At 46.8% G+C, this 24194-nt stretch overlaps 1 protein-coding gene across 13 annotated transcripts in view; it reads right to left on the minus strand.

The window, feature by feature from the left end:
* Positions 1-24194, minus strand: part of LPP (LIM domain containing preferred translocation partner in lipoma) — a 629538-nt gene that overhangs the window by 558220 nt on the left and 47124 nt on the right. For 10 of the 13 annotated variants that reach the window (XM_074366117.1, XM_074366147.1, XM_074366073.1 and 7 more), the window contains exon 2: positions 7669-7783. The exons of 1 other annotated variant lie outside the window; for it this stretch is intronic. The gene's annotated coding sequence lies outside the window, so the exon portion shown is untranslated. Of the gene's footprint in view, positions 1-7668; positions 7784-19079; positions 19275-24194 lie in introns of those variants that run through there. 2 more of the 13 variants (XM_045519776.2, XM_010959235.3) reach the window with 2 other exon arrangements.

A 24194-nucleotide genomic window follows, 5' to 3' on the forward strand; every position in this document is an offset into this window, starting at 1 on the left:
CTTCGTCTCCAGCTTACTGCTGCCTCACTGCATTCAGCTCCCTGCTCCTGGGTACTCTTATCAGTAAGACCTTCTCGGACCAACGAATTTTAAATCTTGGTCCTCCCCTCCTCCATACCTCAGTACCTTAACCTGCTTTATTTTTCTTCTGAAAAGAGATCACAACCTAAATATTGTATTATTTACTCACTGATTTGTATGTTGTCTGTCTCCATCAAATAGAAGGTTTGTCTGATTTTGTTCACAGTTCTATTCCCTGCACCTGGAATAGTGTTAGCACATAGTAGGTGCTTAATACACAGTTGTTATGCTAATGAGTCATCATCATTATTTGCAAACCACTTCACTGGGCTCCACAGGTCCTCTTTGTAGAGTAAGACGGGACTTACGCTCTTAAGAAGCTTCTATGAACTGAACTAGTAGAGAAGGAAGACTGGAAATCTGCTTACATAGCAAAGTGGCATGAATGCTCTACTGGAGGTATAAACAAAGCACTCTGATAGTACAGAAAAAGTAAACCATTGACATTGGACACAGGAGTCGGCGGGGAGCAGATTGAAGGAGGCCAGTAGAACAGAATTCTCTGCAACTATCAGGAAAAGCAGCACAAAAATCATCCTCAAAAATACATGCAGTACAAACATGTACTAAGCCATCCTCAGTTAGCCTCCTTCCTTCATCAATCATGCTAAGTGAAACAAAAGATGGCCCGAGGTTAAGTCAGCATTTCTGTGTGCCAAGACCATGGAGAAAGGAAGAATTGCTTTCCTTCATAAAGCCTTCTCTTTAAAATGGAAATTATTTAATTTGCACATGAAACGTGTCTTCAGAAAATTCCAGGCTCTCAGGACAGAGAGAATCTTAAAGGGCATCCCATCCAGCTTCTGATGGTGAGGACCCATCAGTACCAGCCTCCACCTGATACTCACAGTGATGGGGAACTACTAACCCCAGAAAAGGCCCATGGCACTGTGGTCTGCTCTTTTAATATTAGAAAGTTCTTCCTTACACTGTTCTTCTGTTGCTTCCACCCACTGCTCCCAGAACTCCTTGTGGGGTCACAAAGAGCGAGTTCGTGTCCTCTTCCATGGCAGAGTCCTGCTCTGCTCCCTCCTCCATCCCCCTTCTCTGTTCTTCACACTAACCACTTCCAGTTCCTTCTTTCACCCCTCAGAGGCTCTGGTTTCTGGTGCCATCAGCCATCCTAAACTTCCCCCCTTCCTTTCCCTCCTCCCTCTCTCTCTCACACTGTTCCAGGCCCTTTTATGGAGCTGACCTAGTGTTCATGAAATTTAGCATTCTGCAGAGGGCTGAGCATTTGGTCTGGGGTCGGGGAGAGGGGGACAGAGGATCCTAAGGAACTTGGGTTAACCCTGGGAGCCCTAACCCAGGGGGACCCTGGCAGAGTAACTGAACTTTCTGACCTTGTCCTCCAAATGCCATCTTTGACACCGATTAGAATCATGCAGACATTATAATTCTTTGGAAGCAAAGAAGGTGAAGAATCTTTCTTGACCCTACACCACCCCAAGGACACACAGAATCTGGGGGGTCTTGAGTCTCCAATAAACCATGGCCCCTCTCATCCTGTTGATCCCAGCTTCTCAACTCCCATGGGCAGCCTGTGCGAATACAAGATGAGATTGAATAGGCAGTTTTCAAGCATCTCTAGACCTGAGAACTGGATTCTCGCCACTACTCACCTGTGTGACTTTGGGCAAGACACTTGAAGTCCACAAATCAAAGCATCCCAGAAGGTAAAACAAAAAGAGATTTCTAAATCATCCAGTCCAAAAATTGCACAGGGACTTCTTGTATACCTCTACCCTCCCTCCCCTTGCCACAGCCACAGCAGATACTGCTAAAGTATCACAAAACTCCTTCCTTCCCAGTCAGGATACAGCTTCAGGACCCTTCTCAATACCGCTCCTCAAGGAGCCACTACCAATCCACCATGTGGCCACAGGAAACAAAATCCAAACTCCTCATTCTTTAGATGAGGAAAACTGAAGCTCAGAGACTGTCACGACCTCCCCAGGTCTCAGTGTCAGAAGCAGAACCAGAACTACAAAGGCCCCTTCCCCCATATCTCGAGTCCCTTCGCCTCTTCTGATACTCTGTCAGCGTTCCTTGCAAGGAGGGTGGGGAGCTTGCTGTATTAAGTTCTGTAAGGATTGCAGATAAAGGGTTTCTAAGTAAGAGGCAGAAGCTTCAGGGAAGGCTTAGAGGAAAAGGCGCATTCAAGCTGGCCTGAAGAAGTCTGCTCTCTGTGGGAACCAGTGTGCTAGGTCTGCCTTTAGCAGAAGAAAATTCAGCACTAAGGAAGCATTTCCTGCAGCAGGAGGAGAATAAGCAAAGGAAGAGTGAGGCCCGTGGTATGCAGAGAGGAGCCCGTGGGCTCCTGAGCAGAGTAGGGGCCGAAACAGAGGCCAGGGAGAGCAGTGGGGCAGAGGGGCGAGGATGATGACAAGACAAGACTAGAAGAGTCAACCAAGAGACTTTGCGGTGTTTTAAAAGCTGACTTTTTTAATTGACTTGAAGGCCTTAAGATTCACAAATGGGAACAGGATAAGAAAGGAGTGAAGAGAAAGAAAAGAATTTATCTCCATTCTCAATGTGGGGAGAAAAAAAGCCTTGCTCTAAACTGTATTACAGGAACACTTTCATTATGTAAAAGCCTATTCTGTTTTCATGTCATTCTTAGATTACATCATGGGATGGCTGCAGCCGTCTCGTACCATATTATAAATAAATCACCAGCTTAATCATAGAATGAGCCAGGGCCCTAGATTTACAAGGAAAATATTAGATCATTTTTAATAACTGATATAACTCAAGCCAGTCGCCACTGAAGCAGGGGGAGGTGATGTCATCCTAAAGGAGTCCAAAGAGGAACCGGGGAGGGTCAGGCCTGGGCAGCCCCAGAGCAGCTTCCATTTACAAATGAAGAGGTGGTTGATGGCGGCCAGGTGGGGCTCAGCCTCTGGACCAGACAGACTCGTCAATGAAAACCAACACTCACTTTCCAATAGACCTTCCTCATGAAACACTGGGTATGAAAATTCTGTTCCCAGAACGACTGTTTCTAAATACCAGAAAACATCACCATATTATGATGTCTGTGTTTATGTCCTGGGAGCCATCGAGCGAAATTATAAATGTTAAGGCTTCTCGTTATTCAGGAAAAGATGGAATCAGGGGTGACAGAGGCAAATGCTGCAGGGCTGGTCCAAGCCGAGGGGACAGTGCAAAGTGGGGACATTGAGATAACGGCCCAACAAAGACAAGAACCGAGGGTGGTTTCTAGCAGTTACAGACTGTTAAGGAGGTTGGAAACCAACGTTTAATTGGCACCAACTCTACACTAAGTACCACATTCAACTGGCACTTTATATTATGCTGCTTTGTGAGCACAAAAGAGTCTCTGAAGTAGGCGCTCCTTGCACCATTTTTTTCAGATATGGAAACCAGTTTTAAAAATGATTCAGTGACTTAAGACAGATTACGCAGCTAATATATGAGTCTTCCTACTCCAACTGGATTGACCTCATTGCCTTCACCCAATGAAAAGTTATTTCCTACTATGGACTTTCAATAGAAGTTAAATAATGGATAAGAAACACTTTGAAAGCACCAAAAGTATTTTAAAAAGAAAAAAATAATGGAAAGCCAAAAGGGGCCATGGAGTGGGGAGTAGGATTAACACTCTGGCCGGTGACAGTCTCAGTGACCATAGCTGACTTTCCTTATTTTGTCTGCAGGGCTCCTAATGAGCTTGACCATCATTTTAAGTCTCCCATTTCCATTAATTTTTTAAGACTGTGAAGGTGGGCTCTAAGGGAACCTGTCATCTTTTATAAAATGTACTGCCGAGCTTGGTTTTAGAAAAAGACTATTTTGGTGGGGGAAGGAGACGGATGCTCTGGAAAAGGGCTTTCTGCCAGACAGAAAGTATTGGCTGAGGTTCTCTGTCTGATCCTGTCAGTCTCACAGTAATGTTGTGTATCGGCTCACTGTTCTTAACACAAATGTTATTCATAACTGCAGAGACACACTGTCTAACCCAAGTAATACTGATTTATGCAACTTTTCAGGACACAGCATGACTCAACAGGAGATGGAGACCCTGAAATTTAACTAAAGGGACAACATCTAGGCTCCAGGCTCCAAATTTTGACCTATTTTCCCCAATCTCTTTCTGGAACAGGATAGAGGTTGCAAACAGCAGAGAAAACATGCCTACAAGTTGTGTGGACTGATTCATAGGCAAAGACTATGCAGAGAAGTGGAGGGAAAAGTGCTGGGTCAGAGCCAAAGGTGCCTGTGTGGAAGTCAAGAAATGGAAGAATGTGGAATTAAAAGGAGGAAAGCAAAAAAGAAAAAGAGAGATCACTCCCCCTTTTACTTTCATGGACAGCAAACACCTCCAACAACACATCCCTAGGTTACAGAGGAGTCACCAAGCCTCCAGAGGCTGGAGGGGTCCCTGCTCAGACCCAGCAAACCCTGTCAGAACTTTTGAAGCAATAACATAAAAGCAATGAAAGCTGGCTATGCAGATGGTCACATATGCCCAGAAAACACCTGGCTGACTGACTGTAGGAAGCCTTCACCTCTGACGGAAGTGACCAATGCTTTGCTTCCGGCAGAGACTAATGCCTGATTCTTCTCAAGACAAAAGAGGAAATATTAAAACTGAAAGCCCTTGGCTGCCATCAATAATTGTATTCTAGTATCAACAGAGGAAAATAATTTCCTTCCTGACTCCCACTGGGCCAGCCACGCCTAGAGTAGAAGGTGTGACTATCTAATCAAACAAAGCAAGACCCAAATGGCTAGACTGGAACTTCCAGGGAATTTCTCAGGCATTAAGACTTCGAATCTACCTTCCTTCCTCCACCTCCTGCTTCCTAGAGCAAAAAAAATATATATATAGATATATATTTCATAACATATATATCTATATATATAAAATAATAAGGACACACAGTGTCATTTCAACTTCAGCCATCATCATTAAGCCAGGTACCAGATGTAACTCCTTTCCAAGACTGAGGACAAGTTAGCGCCCATCCAGCCCTGGTGACGACGGGGGTGCAGAGTTGGAAGGAAGGACACACACTGGGCACATACCTGCACAGCCCACTGTCTTACGTTCCTTCAGAGTCATGATCAATATTTTTCTTTATAATCAAGATCTTGTTTTTCCTTATACTCTTTATATTCAAGCTAAAGGAGAAAACAACTATAATGACCTATCATGGATGGACCACACTTTACAGTTTGCAAAACAGGTTGCCATCTATCAACCCACTTGCTCTACAGAACACGAGAGGTTGGCAGGACAACGACTATTATTCCTAACCCTCGGGTCAGGCAACTGGAGGTGAAGGGATGTTGCTTGTCGAGGGCTGCACATCTAATAACCGGCAGGCCTTCGGATACCCCATCCCACCACACTTGCTGCCTTTTTCCGCGCTCACAAACTTCTTAAGCCATACTGGTCCCCAAAGCCTATTTCTGTCAAGTCATTTGTTTCTTTCTCATAAAACCATGCAGTCCCGCCTGATCTGTGCTGGAATTCCTAAAGCTTTCCAACAGAGAATTGGCCAGTGCCTGATACAACACCCTCAGGAAAAGGGACAGTCACTACCTTTGGATTTATTCTTTCTATCCCTGAAAATGCACTCTGCACCTACAAGGTGCCAGAGGTCCCACTGGCCTGTGTGGATACACACAGGAGCAGGTTAATCCCTCTTCTGACCACATTTTATATATTTTATATTCTTAAAGACCACTGTCATGTGTGCCCTGCATCCTGCCTTTTACAGGTCTCGTTCCTGTAATGGTTCCTGGTGGGATGTGTTTCCGGTCCTCTCAGCATCCTTGTGTGGAGAGGCCAGTTGGCTCCTGTCCCTTTCAGAGGATAAGGCAAGGACGAAAGCCCAGCACCCTAGGAGAGCTCTGAGAGGAGGGTCAAAAGCAGGTTCGTAGTTGTCCATGAAGCATGAGTCCTCTCTCTGCCTCCTAACAGCACCCAGAGTCTTTTGAGGGACTACTTATTGTCCACTACACAGTGGACAAGCTGCCAGGTGACGGCAGGCAGCTTCTTATGATTACGAGGGAAAGCATCCTGAGGATGAAGCCAACACACACACACACATACAGGAGACGGCAGAGCAAGGAGCGCCGCACAGAATCAGAGTCCAAGTCCTGCTCAAACCAGACCCACCTCACCTCTGGGCTCGCCGGGCTCCGGCAGCGTCACTCACCCACGCTGTTCCCTCCATCACGCAGTCTGAGGCCACATCCACATTTTAGAAGACAAAGGCCACTGCTGGCTCATAATCCCCTTACGGACAACAGCCACTTCTGAGCCTCTCCCAACCTATTCCTGCTTACGGTGCTCTCTCCCACTCTGTCATGACACACTCGATTTTGTGTTTGTGTCCAAGCACAAGGCTTCAGAGTCATCGCGATTTAATTGTAAGCACAGAAAACACTCAGGAGGTAGAGTGGGTAAGAAAGGTTCACATTCATTGCCTAAAGTGTATATACTTGGACAAAACAGTCAAGACCATGTTTGAAATGGTAACAGACTGAGCCGTTTAAGAGTCAAAGCAGTGTCTTCCAGCCTTTTATCTTTTGCAGATCCATAGATGCAAAGAAAGTCGGTTGTTCTTTTAAGATACACTGATTAAGAAAGGAAAGGGTGACAAAACGTGACAGTAAATTCAGCCATGCTTTTCAATGAAGTTAGGTTTTATCCATCACAACAGCATCCACTCGCTTTTGAAAAACTATACCCTGAACATGGCAAGGGATATTATTTATTCAGTGTAAAGCCAGAGGTGGGGCACATGGGGACTGGGCCGTGGGACGGAGAGCACGGATCTACAATTCTAAACCAAAGCCTTCCCAAGATCGCCCCAGCTGTTTCCCTCAGATCCCCCCACAGCCCATGCTATCCCACACCACTGAGTCTCCTCACCACCCCCATCTTCTGGAACATGATTCTAAAACACAAGGGAAAGCTCACCTGCCCGGGTCACCACTGCCCTTTCGGAGTATACAACAGGATTCAAACTCAGACCCCAGTGTAGCCCATGCAGGCTCTTTAAGTCAGAGGGGCACGCCCTGGCCTACGCAAATTTAGCTCCCCCTACTTCAAAGTGTTGTTGTCAAAGTGCAGATCCATCATCAAAGAAGCACCTCGCACAGGGATAAGCAAGAACCACTCAGTACTGCGACCTCCTCTCCCCACAAGTGCCCACAGTGCTGTTTGTTCATGGACACTTTCATTCCGGTCGTCCAGCTTCGAGACCCCGGCCCGCCATGCCAAAGGAGAAAAAAGGAAGCAGTGCAATTTTTGGCAACCTGACATCATCATCATTCCAAATTTTCTTCCAATTTCTCTTCCCGCTACCTTCCAAGAGCTGAGTCCTGCCTTTGCTTTGCCACACATTTTATTAGCATTATTATAACATGTCCTTTGCCAATGAAATCACGTCAAGAAGGAGGGAAGAACATTTTTGTTCTTCTTAGTTCTTACCCCAACCTAGTTCCTGGTGCCCATGCTTTAGATGGAAACCACTGATTTTTAAATCTCAATAAAATATGCATATTGCTTATAAAAGAGAAAAGCCTTCTCTCCTGGGTAGGACTCACCAACTGAGGAAAAATTCTTCCCTCCAACGACGCCTGGCAGAACAATGGGAAAAGCACTAAACTGCAGTCAGGTGACTGAGTTCCGTCTTCGCCTCTGCTTCCTCAGTGTTCCCACCTGTGGAAATGGGAGAAGGAGGTTGCTTATGAATCTCTAGGGTCTTAGCAGCTTTAGAATTTCCCGGGTTTATGAACTTGCTGGGTAAACCAGATTGGGAATGATGACAGGCTTGAAACCCACAAACCCAGTGGTTGACCTCTGTCCCTCCTCAGCCCCCAGTCAGCTCCCAATACTTCTATTTCACTAATTTGTCTCAGAACGATAGGGAAAAAGAATGCTGGCACCCTAGTGTTCATAGATAAGCTTTTTGGGGGTGGGTGGGAAATAGCTTCATCATAGTATCAAAAGTGAAAGAGAGAAATCAATTAGTCAGATACTCACATTTTAGGCAAGAAAAAAATCAACAGCAAAATCTGAACTACAGTATATAAAAAGAGACAGGGAATATGAGTTTGGAGACAAATTTCTAACTATGGAATCTAGTGATCGCTGTGCTTCCTCGTCTGAAAAATGAGAGCCAGCGAGCAGCAGAGGACTGGACAATCTTGATGCTTCCTGGTAAGTCCGCATTTGCTGGCTTTATTTTATTAAGAACCATTACTATTTTGCTAAGGGCTCTGCGATATCTATTCCAACAGACAAGTATTCCAGGGTAGCAGGTTGCTACAAAGTTCTGTGTATGCAGGAAAATCCACATACCAGAAAAAGCTGCTACTCCCATTTTCATTGCTGTCATTTTTAACATTATTGAACCAATCATACAACCATTTTGTGTATGTTATCACATTCAATTTTTAAATATCTATACAAGTTCAAAGTTGGGAGGAACCTTAAAAAATGAATCACCTCAACTCTTCCAACTGACAGGAGGAGACCCCGGGGACCAGAGGAGGGAAGTGGCCACCCCAGGAGCCCCCCATTAGTGGGTGGCAGGCAGTCCAGGGCTCCAGTTTGGGGCTTGCTCCACTGGGTCGAGTTACGGCCACTGTAACAGAAGAGGTCACCACCACCAGCTGGCCAGAAAGACTTGCCCTTGGTCACACAATCAGCTTTGGGGCAAAACGAGAACTTACACACCCAGACCTCAGAACACCTGCTTCAAAACTCCTGCTGTACAGCCCAACAGCAGAAAGAAACTAAGTCGGAAAAATGGAGGATAATCAAGATGAGCCCAGCAAAGCAATATATTTCCTGAGAGCTAGCGATCTTCAAGGGCCCTGGAATTCTCACAGCCATCACACTAGACGGTGAGAAAGGCATAATTTCAAACTTGCTGAGGGATGGAGTATGAGGGGGCCAGCACTGGCCCTGTGGACAGTGCAATCTCATTAAAAAAAAAAAGACAGACCCCACCTCCATGCCCCAGGAAACCCAAGCTTCTCCTTGCAGAGGGAGATACAAATCAGAACAGTTTCTACAACAACAGCAAAGGGCAGCTAGCGTCCCAGACGCTTAAACTCCCGCTGAAGATAAAGCTCTCCACCTTCACTTGCCAGCTTCCCTCCACGCACAAATGAACGTGGTCCCCCTTTACCGCAGTCAACTTCTCTTTTAAGAATTTTTCTTCTTCTGTTCCATAAAGAGAACAAGCAGTTTTGCTAAAGAACCACTGTGAAATGATTGAAGTTCCCATGCAAACAAACCATTAGCAGAGTTCAAATGCAATTTAAATTACCAGTTGTTAAAGTGCTCCTCAATTTCGTGGTAAGTTTCCAAGGAGAATTACATACTTTATACTATTTAATTGGTTGTTTTCTATTTTTTAACATCCATTTATCCCCCCCCATTTTATATTTCAGAAGTGTCTATAAAAGCTTCCCTTTAAAAAATTATACATTGTCGAATAGATTAAGCCTAAAGATTGAAAAGTATCAGAGAAACAGCTGCAGGATTACGTAGCTCAGCAGAAACCGATGGTTCTGACACCACAAAACAAGAAGAATTCTAAAATCTTGTAAGTCATCTGACAGTGCCCTCAGTGTTTACAGATGGAGGCACTGAGACCCAGAAAGGGAAAGGAGCCCAAGTCCTCTCCCTGGTCAGTGACAGATTCAAGACGAGAATCCCTAACCCCCAGCCCCGCGCCACCTTGTCCCACCACCACGTGTTGGAGGGGATGACGGGAAATACACGACGAATTTTATTTTCCACCTGTAATTTTTTTAAAAGAAAATACGTAGCCGTCTTCGCATACACCCCTGACCTCAGAAGTAGGGCCAGGCAACGACAAACATCACCCAAAAGGGAGAAAAGGAAGGAGAGGCTGATAAGGGAACATGGCCAAAGGAGCTCAAAAATGGGCAGATTCCTGGCAGGAAAAGTCAAGCCGCTCTTCCAGATGCCTTGAACAAGTGATGGGACATCAAGGCCGCCGATTCCCACTGCTTTATCTGGCCCAGAGTTTGCGGCTGCCTTGGAGTCAGAGGGTCAAGGATAACAAAGTAAAGGCAGGTCTTCTCACATCTGTAAAGGGACAGGATTTCTCGTGGCCATCACAAGTACAGGACAAAGTTCAAGGCTTTGATGTGGGACTTGTGTAAATTATTTGACCACCCCTGAGCTCATACTTCCCTGTCTACAGAATGGGGCTGATACCACCTACCCTTCAGGGTGTATGTAATCACCTCTTGGGATTCCATACCTAACCTGGGAAGCACAGAGCCTGCATACAGTATGCATTAATCTATGTTCACTCCTCATCTCCCAAAGTTTCTGTCTACAATTTCTCAAAGCCTGTGGGTCTGTGGTTCTAGTTTATTAGGATTACAACTGAGGCTTATAAACCATGTTTGCTCCTTAAGTCTGTTAGATGCTGTGTGTCCCCTAAATTGGTGTATTTTGTCATTCAAAAAATTAAAAAAAAAAAACACATACATGAAAACTTACACACCCAGGAATTTTCCCTTCAAAAGCAAACTGTCTGGAACTGCTATTTAAAAATGGCCTTCAAATCCAGTTGATGAACCAGACAGTAAAAAAAAAAAAAAATCCCAATTTAATGCCCAGCACCTCATTTAAACTTCCCATCAGCCCTATGAGAAAGATTTCCCAGTGGTCTGCTGAGAAAATTCAGGGTCAGGGAGGTCAGGCAACTGACCAAAGATTTGGGGGCTAGTAAATGGTAACACCAGGACTTGACCTCAAGTCTTCAAAGTCAAGCTGCATGACCTGGGTTTTATTACTTTACAGTTACAACCCTATATGGACAGCCATCCTGCTAGAGGCAGATGTGTACCTGAAAAAACTCTTCTGTTATATTCACATTTTAAGGAGTTTTGGGATTAAAAAAAAAACCTGAACTTTCAAACTAAACAACGTTCACATTAAAGGCAGATAGATCCATCTTGAATACCACCTTACTGTTATGTTCTTTTTTTCTCTCATTTTTTTTTAATTGAAGTATAGTCAGTTTACAATGTTGTGTCAATTTCTGGTGCACAGCATAGTGTTTCAGTCATACATATACATACATATATTCCTTTTCATTTTCTTTTTCATTACAGGTTACTAAAAGATATTGAATATAGTTCCCTGTACTCTACAGTAGAAACTTGTGGTTTATCTATTCTAGGTATATAGTAGTTAGTATCTGCAGATCTCGGACTCCCAGTGTATCCCTTCCCATCCCCTTCCTCCCTGGTATGCTCTTAAGTGAAATAAAAAGCTCAGAGCCCTGGCACTACACAGACATCTCCCTGGTATGTGGGAGGGAAGCAGGCCTGAGAAAGGTTAGCAATGAGCTGGTATCAGGGCAACTCAAAAGCAGAGTTCAAATGTCTGGACTCACGGTCAGATGAGTCGCAGGTAACCTTTGTATGAGCTTCTGAACACCCTTCCGCACAACTGTTAGCCGACACGATGTCAGGTGCCCTGCATTCAGAGATGCACAAAGTGAACATCTGCTAACATCTCCTGTCCTTCCGAAAGCACAGTGTATGGGCCCAGCAGACATGGGCGCTGACTCAGACATGCCTTGAGCTCTCAAAGAGCACACAGGCTCAAGGCAGACTCACTCAAATACACAAGACAGCAGGAAAAGTGTGCAAAGTAGCAGCATATTCAGTGTCTTTTAAGGGTCACGAAGAGCTCTGTTGATGATGACTTCTAAACTGAGCCTGAACGCCCAAGAGGACTTCCACGAACAAGAAGGAGGGAAATTGGCCCAGAGAACACGACGTGCTAAGGCCTTGAGACGAGTTCAGGGTGTTCTCGGAGAAAGTGACTAATCTGGTGAGGCCAGAGGCAGAAAACATGGAGGGATGCGGTGGGACGGAGGCTGGAAAGGAATGCTGTGGCCGGAACATGGAGGACCTCACGTGCCCGGCTAAAACACTGGCTCTTGAGACTTACGGGTATTGTATTTTGGAAAATGACACATGAGAGAGTCAAATGGTAGAGCTTTTGGAACTGAATCCCCTTCCACGGTCAGCTTCCAAGCACAGCAAGGGTGGGAGTGTCTACAGGAAAGCTTCCTCTGGGACCCCTTCTCTGTGGTCCCGCCCACAGAGAGGTCAGAGGAGGGGGTAGCCCTCAAAGCTGCCCCAAACCCACACTTTCCCTGACCCTCCCCTCTAGGCTGGAACTCTCATCCACAGAAGACCCAGGAAGGAAACCAAGCCTCATGTTCCAAGCAGGATGCCCACTCTGCCATCAAGGAAGTGCCAGCACTATCCAACTTGATGAATCAGAAGAACATGGGCTAAACACAGGCTCTAGTCTCTTCCGTGTCACTCACGAAGCAGGAGCCAGAGGCCAATCCAGCACGTACAGTGTGTGCTCAAAGCTCCATATCACAGAGCTCCCAGCCAGGCCTGGCACCGCATGACTGGGGCCTAGAAATGAGCCTGCACTGATGCCACCAGTGAGATTACATAGAATCCTTTCCCTTAAAGGAGACTTTGTGGCAAGTCCCAAATGTCAAAGGCACAGAGAGATATAATTTCTTTCCTGCCCGTAAAGAGCTCCCAGTCTAGAATGAGAACTAAAACATAAAGTAGGAGATGGCAAGTGCCAGAGAAGCACAGACAACCATACACATTCTCATAACGCCCCGGAGGGTTGGTGTGATTCTTCGTACCCACTTGACAGATGAGGAAACTCATCAGGTTAATGGACCCAACAGATTGCACAGCTAGGAAGCATCACAGCCAAGATTCAAATCCAGATCCCAAGCCTATAAGCACCCTACTCTTAACACTTCCTTGCCTCAGAATATTATGTTGTGAGTTAGAACAGAGAACACCGAGAGCACTTCTGGTGTGGGGGAGCGTGGATGGTGAGGAGCGGATGGTGATCAGAGGGTACTTCATTTAGAAGGTGGCATCGTTGCAAAAGTTAACAGGAGGAGGAGTTCTATGGATGAAGATGGGGGAGGTCATCTCAGGCAAAAGGAACAGCGTGAATTACAGCATGAAAGAGAATGCAGGGTCTGTCTGGGGATTGGCAGGGCAGGCAGCTGATTTAAGAATGAATGGGTGGGACCATCCAGGACACTCACGTTGGACAGTTACTGCCGTCTGGTTAAGATGAGTCCTCAGTCCCAGGGGCAGGAGTTTTTACTTAAATGCCCCAAATACTAGGAAAATGTTAAGAATGACAAAATAATTGAATCTACGGTCAGGGAACATACAGCTGAATATACCAGGAAAATAATAAATGTTTCAAAGCAGGACTGTGACATGGTCTCAGCTTTACTTGGGATTCTGTGCTTCAGTGCGAAAGCCACACATTAACCTTTCAGGACCTGGGCCAGGGTCAGGAATAATGGGCCTTCAGGTCCTTGAAGGTCAGTGTAAGAGGGACACTGTACCCTGTGGAGGTTTGGACTTCAAAACCTGTCTCGTAGATCTTGATCTTCTTGAAGAGAGTTTCTACAGATCACTAAATGAATTCCAGGCCCTAGCTGGAGCATAAGTACCCCCACCCGCACCACCACCACTGCTGATGAACAGAGCACTGAGAACAGGACGGGAGGTGTAAAATAAAATAAAATTCTGAGCCAGTCACTTCCTTTTAACGAAGGCATGGTTTCCTCATTTGTAAAATGGAAATGATCACACTAACATAGCCAGGTTATTGTGAGCATTAACACTAAATCTGTGAAATTAAATATAAGGATATGTGTTTCTACATGCAGGGTGACATGTTTAGAACAGGTGCTCCCCTTGAAAGCCACCACATCGGCAGGAATAGTATAAAAATTACCCAATCCTCTTGGAGAAGTATCTAAATCTGGAATTGCCAACAATTTTTCCCCTTGCTGAAAACTGAGCTGTATTCCCCAGGCAAGTCATTACATCTTTTTGTGCCAAATTGTTTTCATCTTTTAAATGACCCAGTAATCCCACTTTGGGCAATATACATAAGGGAATAATCCAAAAGGAAAAAAGAAGGCAATTTGTTCGGAGATGCTATTCAGAGCGCTATTTCTAGCTCTTTATGTATCCCTCTATTATAGCACTTATCTCACTGTGCTGTAATTATCCACTCCCCTTCTACACGCCTCCAAATTATCTTTGAATCCATCTCCAGCACCTAGCACAATGCCTGGCATACAGTAAGAACTCAATAAATGTTTGTTGACTAGATGAATGGGTAATATGAGAGAAATTTTAAAAGAAATTCGAGTGAGCAAAAACAAAGCATTGTTTTTAAGAGATGATGTGAAAGAGTTTAAAAAAAAAAAAAACTGGTAACTATAGACTGCAAACTATTTGTGAAGAAGCCTCCAGAGTGAATTTCAGAGGATACAGCTTATGATCTCTGAGCATCTCCAGGCTTAGGTCGACCACAGTACAAGACCGACACCTAAGGGCATGAGGTCTCATGCTAGGTCACTTTGGCCTGAAGGCCAGAGCACAAGGCTGGGTCAGGAATCTAAGATTCCAAATCTGACTTGGCCACTATCTTACACTGACTAAATCACCTAACCTTTCTGAGTCCAGTTTCTCCACTAAAAAACAGAGTATTTACAGGAAAGCCCAGGCCCATTAAAAGGAATTGGAGGGAGCAGGCAAGGGCCAGCAAGTGTAAATTCAAGTGTAAATGAAAGAGGAGGGCCTGAGGGGGCCCTGAGACCACGGTCCCCAAACCAAACTTTGAAACACCAGCTCTTCCAGACCCCCACTGAGCCTTCCAGTGTATAGGGTGGTTGAGGCTCCTCACCACGGAGTTTACAGGAGGCAGGAGTCTCTGCAAGAACAGAGGACACATCAAGGAAACACAGTATGTTAAATATGGCCCACAAAGTCAACATCACTCCGAATGTTCCGTATTCTTGGTGGGAAAGAATGCTTTATCCAAATACCCAGAGAGAGCAAAGGAAGCGGCTTGTTCTGCGGGGCTTATTTTGGGGCGTTCCAGCAGCTCCCAGCCAGGAAGTCGGAGGCAGGAAGCCACTGCCCTCCATTCCCTGGCCAGAAGCTCAAGGTTAGAAACCAAAGTGGGGAGCGAGCAGTCAGACTCAGTCCGGACCAGCGGCAAGTCTGGGCACCCCCCAACTGCACGTGTTTTCACCTGGGTCAGGGTCTCTGGGATTTCTGCCCACTCGAGTTTGACATTTCTCTGGAGGAAACTGGGCTTGACATCCTGTAGACAATCCCCGCCAAAGCACCACATGAACCCACCCGCTTTCTCGGGCTGCACCTTGCCGCCCTAATTGCTGTCACCTCCAACTCTCACCTGGATTATTGCGTCTCCTCTCCTTCCTGCTTCTACTCTTGCCCCTCCTTGCAATCCGGGTCCCCCACAGTGGTCGGAGCGATACTGGTAAACATTACTCAGACACTTCCCATGACCCCTCGACTAGGGTCCAAGCCCCTTCCCCAGCTCACTGACACCCACCTGCCCTGCCTCGCCTTCATCTCACACTTCTCCCTGCAGCCCACTACCCCCCAGCACACTGGGCTCCTCTGTTCCTCAAACAAACCCTTTCCTACTCCCCACCCTGGCAACGGGCATGCCCTCTGCCTGCAATGCCCTCCTCCACGCAACTGTCATTCAGAGCACAGCTTCAACATAACCTCTGGGGCCCTGCCTCCACTCCCTCACAGGCCGAGCACCCTCTGTGAACCCTCCTGAGTGTCACCTACCGTTCTCTGCTGTTTACTTGCTCGTGTATGAACTGCCTCCTCCACACATACCTACTAGATTGTAAGTTCCAAGGGATCACTGTTCTGTGAGTCTTTTTCTTCACTCTAAACCCAGGACTGGATCGGCGCCCATAACAGTACGAGGCACGTAAGTGGGAATCCAATAAAGATTTAGTAAAACTAGAGGAATGCGCGCCACAGATGACAGAAACCTTCACGGTTGCTTGAAGGCAAGCAGCCCAGCACCGCGGCTAACAGCCCGGGCTTTGGAGTCCGCCGTGGAGCACTGATGCGTGCACACAGGAGCTGTAGGAGTTCAGGCAAGTTTCCGAGGTCTTACTTTTCTCAGGTAAAGAGGGGACAAGCGCACTGCCTTGTGGGAATGCTGGGAGAACTGGAGGAGATAAACCATGCGAAGCGCCTCGAGCCAGGCTCGGCAGGCGACACGTTCACTGTCATCAACTACAACCCCATCTTCCAGCTGGGAAAACTGAGGTTCAGAAAGGACCATGCATCATCACCCAAGGTAGACACTGAGTCTGCAGCAGAGCCAGGTTACAAAATCCCATCTTCAGTCTCTGCTCACCAGGAAGGAGGATGGAAAAATAAGGTGAAGGAAAGGGATAAGGGTTACAAGAAATAAGAGCCACACCTCTCATTCCATTTGGGCTTCACATTTGGCTCTGAGCTTCCCAGGCGCCAGTATAAACCAGAGGAAAATACCTGAGTACGTACAGTCCTTTGAAACACCTGGCTACCGAAATGCCCCAGTAATGTGCGAGGAGGTGTCACCATCCATGAGAACCACCCTGGTTTTTCACTCTTGCCAGCTGAATCCTGATCACGTGCACTCTGAAGTCACACTACCTGGGTTCAAACCCCAGCTCCACTACTGACTGTGAGGCGCTGGGCAACTTACTTAACCCCACAAAGCCTCAGGTTCTTCCACTACAAAATGGAGGTAAAAGGTAGTTCCTAAACGGATACACAAAAAATGTGATCTATATAATGTATGTATATATACAATGTATTATTATTCCAGCATAAAAAGGAAGGAAGTTCTGACATCTGCCCTCATGGATGAACCTTGAGGGCATTATGCTGAGTGAAATAAGCCGGCCACAAAAGGACCTATGCTGTATGACTCCACTTCTGTAAGATACCGCAAGTAGTCAAATTCATAGAGACTGAAGGTAGAATGCTGGTTGTCAGGGGCCGGGGGAGGGGAGAATGAGGAGTTACTGTTTAAATGGGGACAGAGTTACAGTTTTGCAAGATGAAAAGACTTCTGGAGACTGGTTGTATGACATGTAACTACAGTTAACTCTACTGAGCTGTACCCTTAAAAATGGTTAAGGTGGTAAATGTTACATGCAATGTACCAAAATCAAAAATAAAATTTTTTAAAAAGTACCGACACACAGGTAGCTGTGGTGGTAGATGAAGGTAGGTCAAGGGCTTAGCCCGGCGCTTGGCACCCAGAGGAGTCCGTGCACGTCAGCTGCCCTTGTTCACAGTAACAGCGTTCACATTGGCACTGCCGACCCTAGCCCCTTAGGTGCCCCTGTCGTCAGCACCGCAGCGGGGAAACATCGCAAGCCTTCACCCTTCAAGGTAGCCTCTTCCCACCTACTGCCCACCTGGGGAACAGCGTCTACAATCACAGCCCTGACGCAGGTGGGGAGGAGGAGACAGGTTTCGTGCAGACTCCTGGGCAAGTCCCTGCCTTCCCAGAGCTTCAGAGCAGCTTGAGAGCGGCCTCCCCACCCCTCCCCTCCCGCGGACCACACAAACTTGGGTCTCAGAGCACAGTCTCTCTCTATTATGATCTGCCACCTAACACCGGGAGCATCAAAGCACTTCCCCAAAACACGTCTCCAGAGTCTTCCCTGCCTTGGAGAAAGGGGCCCCCAAGCTGATGGGAAACTGGTCTAACTACAGAGTTACTGGTGACAGCCATGTAACATTTGGGGAACTGAGATAGGTTGGTGCCCTCTTGGTCTCTGAGGAACGCTGCTGTCACATCAAAGAAGGCTAAAGAAGTGTGTGTGTGCGTGTGTGTGTGTGTGTGTGTGTGTGTGTGTGTGTGTGTCTAAAATCTATTCAGAATCAGGGCTCACCTCTAAATAGGAATTATACTCCAGAAATCTTGCAGCTTCGGAAACAGCGGGAGAGGCTTAGAAGGAAAGCCTTGCTCAGTGTCTTTCATGACCTGTGCGTCATTCTCCCATGGGAGAAACTGAAATTAAGGCTCTGCTAGTCAGCTCACCCTTTTGGACAAGCTATCGCCCCCTTTCAGGAAAGAAAGAGATGCAGGCAGCAAAGCAGGTTGGAAGATAGCAGCTCACACTCAAACAACATTCACATGACCCAAAGCAGAGAAAGGTAAGTAGCAACCAGAGAAGGGAAAGAAAGTAAAATTAAAAAAAAAAAATTTTTTTCAGGGATCTGAGTCCATGTAACATGATACAAAGAAGTCTGACCTGGGAGAAGTTGGTTCTAGTTCTCAATTTCTCACCAATTAGATCAGTAAGTGTGGACAGCTCTGACATCTCTGAGTCCCAGCTTCATCTGCCAAATGGGCTTCTTCTCAGCCTTTGCCTAAAGGGGCAGCTTCGGTGTAGTGGAAGGAGGAATGACCCGACTGTGAAAAAGACCTAGGTTGTAACCCCACCTAATTAGCCTGGTGAGCTGCGCTCCTGGGTCCCCCTCCCCGCCCACAACCACACTGTAAAATGAGACAGATCAACTGCATCTAAGACCCCTTCACCAGTCCATCACACCTACGCAACGTGCCGCACACCAGGCATTCACTGCAGACTGTGGATGCTGTGCAAATATTATACAGCAACATTTTGTATACTCTTAAGTCCGACCATAACTCTGTTTTTCAAGATAAAACTGTCTCTCCCCAAATGTCCACAAACATCCCTTCTGCCTAACAATGTTGCTCTGTCCCTGGCGATCAGACAGGCAGCAAGTCACCAATACCTTCCTCCCCAACTCAAGCCAGGCCTCAGGTGGGAGGAAATAACTGTCTAATATTTTTACATACAAACAGAATTTTTCCTCAGGCTAAGCCCGTCTCTAAACCCCACGGTGAGAAGTATTCCCCTGGGAAAGCAGCTGTCCACACCCAAAGGAAAGGAGCCTGCGCTCCCAGCCACATGTCCCGTCCCCAAGCAAGCCACCCAGCCCTCGGGACTCTGAGCCCCCCGTCCGCAGACAGAAATGCCACTCGCTCTGGCAATAATGATACTCACGCGCCGTCAGGCCCCACAGGCAGCCGGCCCTCCGCTGGCCCTCACTTGCTCTCACACACCCTGAGTCCCACGGCAAGGAGGTGGTCCCCAGGCCTGAGGGGAACAGCACTGAGACATTCTGTCCTCGGCTCCCAGAGCAAGGGGCAAAGGAATGGAGGGGGAGGGGCGGGGGGAGGGGGCGACTTTGTTTCTGGAAACAAGAATTCAAATCCTGCTTCTCCTAAACCCTGAGTCACCTCCTTCCCTTCCAATAGATCAGTGTGGTGGGTAAACATTTCCATATATGGAGAAGCAGGCTGGAGGAAGTCAGAAAAATCACCCTTCTCTCCTCTGGCACTTGAAGAGCATGCCCCACAGAAGACAGAATTCCTTACTCGGAGCAAATGATTAACCCCCAAAGAAGCAGGGTCTCAACTATTTCACAGGCTCTCCTGTTACAGGGGGAGGGCTCCCCTGCCCAGACAAGGAAGTCCCTGGTTTGAGAGGCTTTAAGTTCACCAGGAACGGGGCCATCTAGAATGAAGCTACATTTCTGAGGTCAATTTACTAACTCGAGGGAGGGGGAGGGATTCGGAAGATGCACCTGAAGAATCCAGCTCCCAGTTCTTTAGCGGCAGATGGGCCCTGAAACATCCCTCGGGCCCCAGCCCCTGACCCCCTTGGGCTGTAAGTTCTCTTGGGAACTTAATGTCCTGTGAGTTCTTTATAGGATAGACCCCAGGCAGGAAGACCCAGGACAAAACCAGACTTCCAGAGAACACCGCAGGGGAGTGAAGGGACACAAGGGTGAGATGCCTGATTAAATGTATAAGATTATTCCCTTCTGTTTGTGAGATGAATGCCAATCTGAAGGTCCAGAAAAGCGTTTGATAACTGAATTGAACCAGTGAAGTCAATCAGGGATGAATTTGGTCTAAAATGACTCCAGACTTAATTAGAAGAGGAGAAAGGAGAAAGAGGTGAGATGCTGGGGGAAATGAGAATGTGGGGAGGAAGGGGTCTGTTCAGAGAGGGAATCCACATCTTGGCATCCCAGTGGTTCTGTTTCTTAGCACGATCTTGTTCTCCTATTGTCCGCAAAGGCTTTCTGTGGGTCAGATGAGCCATTTTCCAGAATCATCACCCACTAGCTGGCTTTTGGGGCCCCAACATAAGGCTGCTTGTTCTTATCCCCAGAGGATTTCCAACAAACAAAAAGCACTGGTCAGGGAGCCAGGGGTTCCAAGCCTTACGTCCAGATCAGTCACTCCATAACACTTTGGATAAATCAGTTCTCCTCTTGCAACTTATTTTCTCTCATCTACAAACTGGGTAGATATCCCAAAATTGTCCAACTATGGGCTCTAAAAGCAGCTTCTACCCAGGCTGTCGAAATAGTCCTGCCAGTAATTTTGATCACTTCTTTTCTATTTTTGCAAGTGTGCCACCAGTACATGAAAAAATAGCAAGAATTTCTTATTTATTGCATGCTTAACAAATGAACACAAATATAAGTGACTATTCAATGACGTAAGGAAACAGGATCAGAAAACCTTCCACCACGTGCCATAATCGGAACTCAGCACAGAATTCTTGCCACTGCAGTACTCCCAGGAGGCCCCAGCCGCAGGCTTGAAGACAGTAAAGAGATGGTCCTCATTGTTTTTTTTGTTTGTTTGTTTGTTTGTTTTAATTTTCATTATAAACAAACCCTTGTGTTGAGGGCTAACTTTTAACAGACTGCAGCGAGGGAGCTGCTCTGCCACGTTCGAAACCCCGACCGAGATAGTCCTCATTTGTAACTGAGACGAGACCAGCCATCAGACTTGGCGGTTCTGTAGAAAGACTGTCCTTTCTTTAGGAGCTCAGAGTCCCTTTCGGTATTCTAACAGGAGCATTTCCGTAGAGGAAAGAGCTATGCCATGGGACATAGCAGCCCAGGGATGGCCTGGGAACTCTGAAACAACCAAGGTCCAAGGAGGGAGCTGCAGGGAGAGGCATATAAACCAGAAAGGAAGGTCTACAGCCACCCTGCGCTTTGCTAACAGCATGTGAAGATCAGTCTCCACATCCGTAAAAGGGCCCTTCAGCCCTTAACGCATATGTGAATTTCTTCCTCTTGACCACTAAGCACCCCTGGCTCTGGGACCTCAAGAGCCATAAAGGTCGCTGAACCCAATGTCCCTCCTACTTATGAATCCCCATGGCATCCCCGAGGTCTCCATGAGGTGGAGATCATTATCTCCTGCAGCTGTAAATTCCATCTTTCCAACAGAAAGTTCTTCCTTATATGGAAAGAAATATGGCTCCTGGGCCTTCAACCTCTGGCTCCTTGTTCCGCCTCTTCGAACCATGCAAACAGCTTATGTCTATCTCACGGGTTTGGAATTTTTGTCAGTGAATTTCGGATATAGGAATGAAGTTATCCAAGATCTTATCCCTTGGTCACTCAGGCTGCTTCCTGATCACATCACACCACTAACTCCTAACGTATCTGTTGCCAACTTGAGATCCACCCTTTTTGGGTTTTTCCAGTAAGTGTTCGTGCTACACCACCCATTCTGCACATGTACGGCTGGCCTTGTGCGTTCACAAGACATACTCTATTAAATCCCGGTCATTGAGAAAAGAGAGAACACGGACCTTCGAGATCAGTTCTTCATCCACCTCAACCCCATCACTCACACCACATTCCCACCCTTTGTGGACGAAGCTCAGGAATGCAGACCCCACTCCCAGTTCCGCTCTCCTTCTCCCCAGCCCCGCCGGACCTGAAACTGTCTCCAGGATACAAGGCTGTTCCAAGGAGCATTAAGAGAGAGCTCTGTAGGAAAAGAGGACCCTGCCAACAAAAGTGCTCTCAGAACATCAAAGTGGCCTGCAGGCAGGGCAGCAGGGACAACTTGCTGATCATAGGGCGGGGAGCTCGGGATCCCTGACAACCATTCTGGACCTCAGTGTCCTTGCAAAAGGGGAGGGGGAGCAGGAAGTGTTCTTTCCTGCCACAGTTCTGATATGGCACTATTTGGATTTAAGGTGCATGCAGTAATGATGTCTCAGATGAGCAGCATCCTTCACTGTTTAGCAAATAAATGCTTTCCCAGACAGTCTCATCTAATCTCTACAGACATCTCCCACCTAGAGGTTTAGACCCAATGAAATGATAGGAAAACTGAGGCTCAGAGAGGTTAACTGTATTTCCAAAGTCACGCTGACAATAAGTAGTAAAAAGAACATTGATTTAAGAGTTAAACTATTTAAGATTCCACTTCCAATTCTGCCACAGACGAAATGTATGAACCCTGGCCAACTGTTTGAACTTTTCTAAACCTCAGTTTCTACACCTGAAAATTAGAGATTAAAGTAGCCCCTCTGCCTACCTCTCAGAGCAGTTATGAGGATCAAATGAGATAATTCCAGTGAAAGCCGTCTGGAAAACCAGGAGGCGTTACAAAAGCGTAGGAGATTATTGTGTGATTACTTGTCAATGACTGTGCATCCCATTACAAATACACAAAGCAGTGAGGTCATTCTCAAGACAAAGAAACATTAAGGCTCTGGGAATTGAAGGAAAATGATTCAATGTTCTAAGGGTTTTGTCTATATGCTCTTCACTCGTGCAGCTGAAACTCAGCAGCAACTGTCAGATTTTCAGCCGCCAAGTCACAAATGTCTAAAGGACCACTCAAGACAAACTCTCCTTTTTCAAATGCCGGGCCAAAAGGAGGTAACAGAGATGGGCGTTGGGAAGACCCCCTGAGAGTCTCGGTTCCGGAAACGTGACCTGCCGTGTTTTCCTTGGAGAAGTTGTTAGAAACACAGGCTCCAGTCTCTCTGCAACAAGCCCGTGGGGAAATAAACCTACCGTCCAGAGCTATTTACCAGAGAGCACGAAGAAAGCTCCCGAGCATGAATTAATCAAGGGCACAGGATATTTCAAGTTGCAGATTCCAAAAGAAATCTCCAACCCATTAAAGTCAGCCTGGCTCACAGAGGCTCCGCCTGGAGTTCAGGGAGCCCAAGCAGCAGGGAAGCACATGTACATGCTGGAGGTCCCGCGGCAGGGCACCAGGAGGACAGAGGGCACCCAGGAAGCTCTGAGAGCCCAGGTCCGGCTTCCCTCAGGGCTCTCCCGACACGCTACGCATCAGGATTCTCTTCAACATCTGCAAAGACCCAAGACATTAAGGTCATTTAGGAGGGGCCAGGCCTTCCCCAGAAATCCAACCCCAAGGCTGATGAGTGCACAGCTCAGTGAGGACTGTTTTCCGGTTTGCATTTTTTCATGTTTCCCTGTGCTTAACATTGGAGAAAGGCACTAAATCAGTGTGTCGCCTAGATGTGCAATTCCAGCCATAAGTGAGTGCCTGCATCCTCAGGGATGCTACGGCAAAGGGCTGTGAGATGCATACAACTTCAAGGAGCTCACAAACGTGGAAGACAAAGGCTGACCGTAACCCAGGACAAGAGACTTCAGTAGGGTTCCCCTCCATGGGAGGGACGGACTTCTGGGCCAGCTATTAAAAGAGGGTAGGACAGGACAGGGAAAAGGGGAGGCAAAGGAATAAAGGACATTCCAGGCAAAGGAAAGATTTGAGCCCAGGCAATAAGGAACTATGTCCCGTGAACAGCAAGCTTAGAGGATATGCGGGCCACTGGCAGAAGAGGTGGGCAGGTGGGTAGAGACAAGCACAGGAAGCCAGCAAGGTAAACTGAAGCCAAATGACTGTTGTAGGCTGGGGTAACTGGATTCCATTTCTAGAAGCAGAGTGGTTTTTTTTTTGAGAAGCCATCTCTGATCACACCATTGGTCAGACTTAAAAATTAATCTCTTTGGCTCCTCATGGCTAGATAACAACAATAGCAACTACAATGTCTTTAATCTATGCTGAGCACTGTGCTCAGTAGGCTGCAGACACCGTCCCGTTTAATCCCACCAGCAACCCTGTGGACTGGGCAGCCTGGCTCCCTAACACAGAGGAGGAAATGAAGGCTTAAAGAAAAAGTAAACTGTGCCAGTCTTAGACATAGGAAGTGCAAAAGGCCAGGCTTAACTAACTCACAGTGCAGATGCAACCCCTTGCAACTCTAGACTGAGCTCTCTAATTTCTAACCCTCTTTGCTATTGTCCAGGCC

Source organism: Camelus bactrianus, chromosome 1 (genome assembly GCF_048773025.1).
Source record: "Camelus bactrianus isolate YW-2024 breed Bactrian camel chromosome 1, ASM4877302v1, whole genome shotgun sequence".
NCBI classification, from domain to species: Eukaryota; Metazoa; Chordata; class Mammalia; order Artiodactyla; family Camelidae; genus Camelus; species Camelus bactrianus.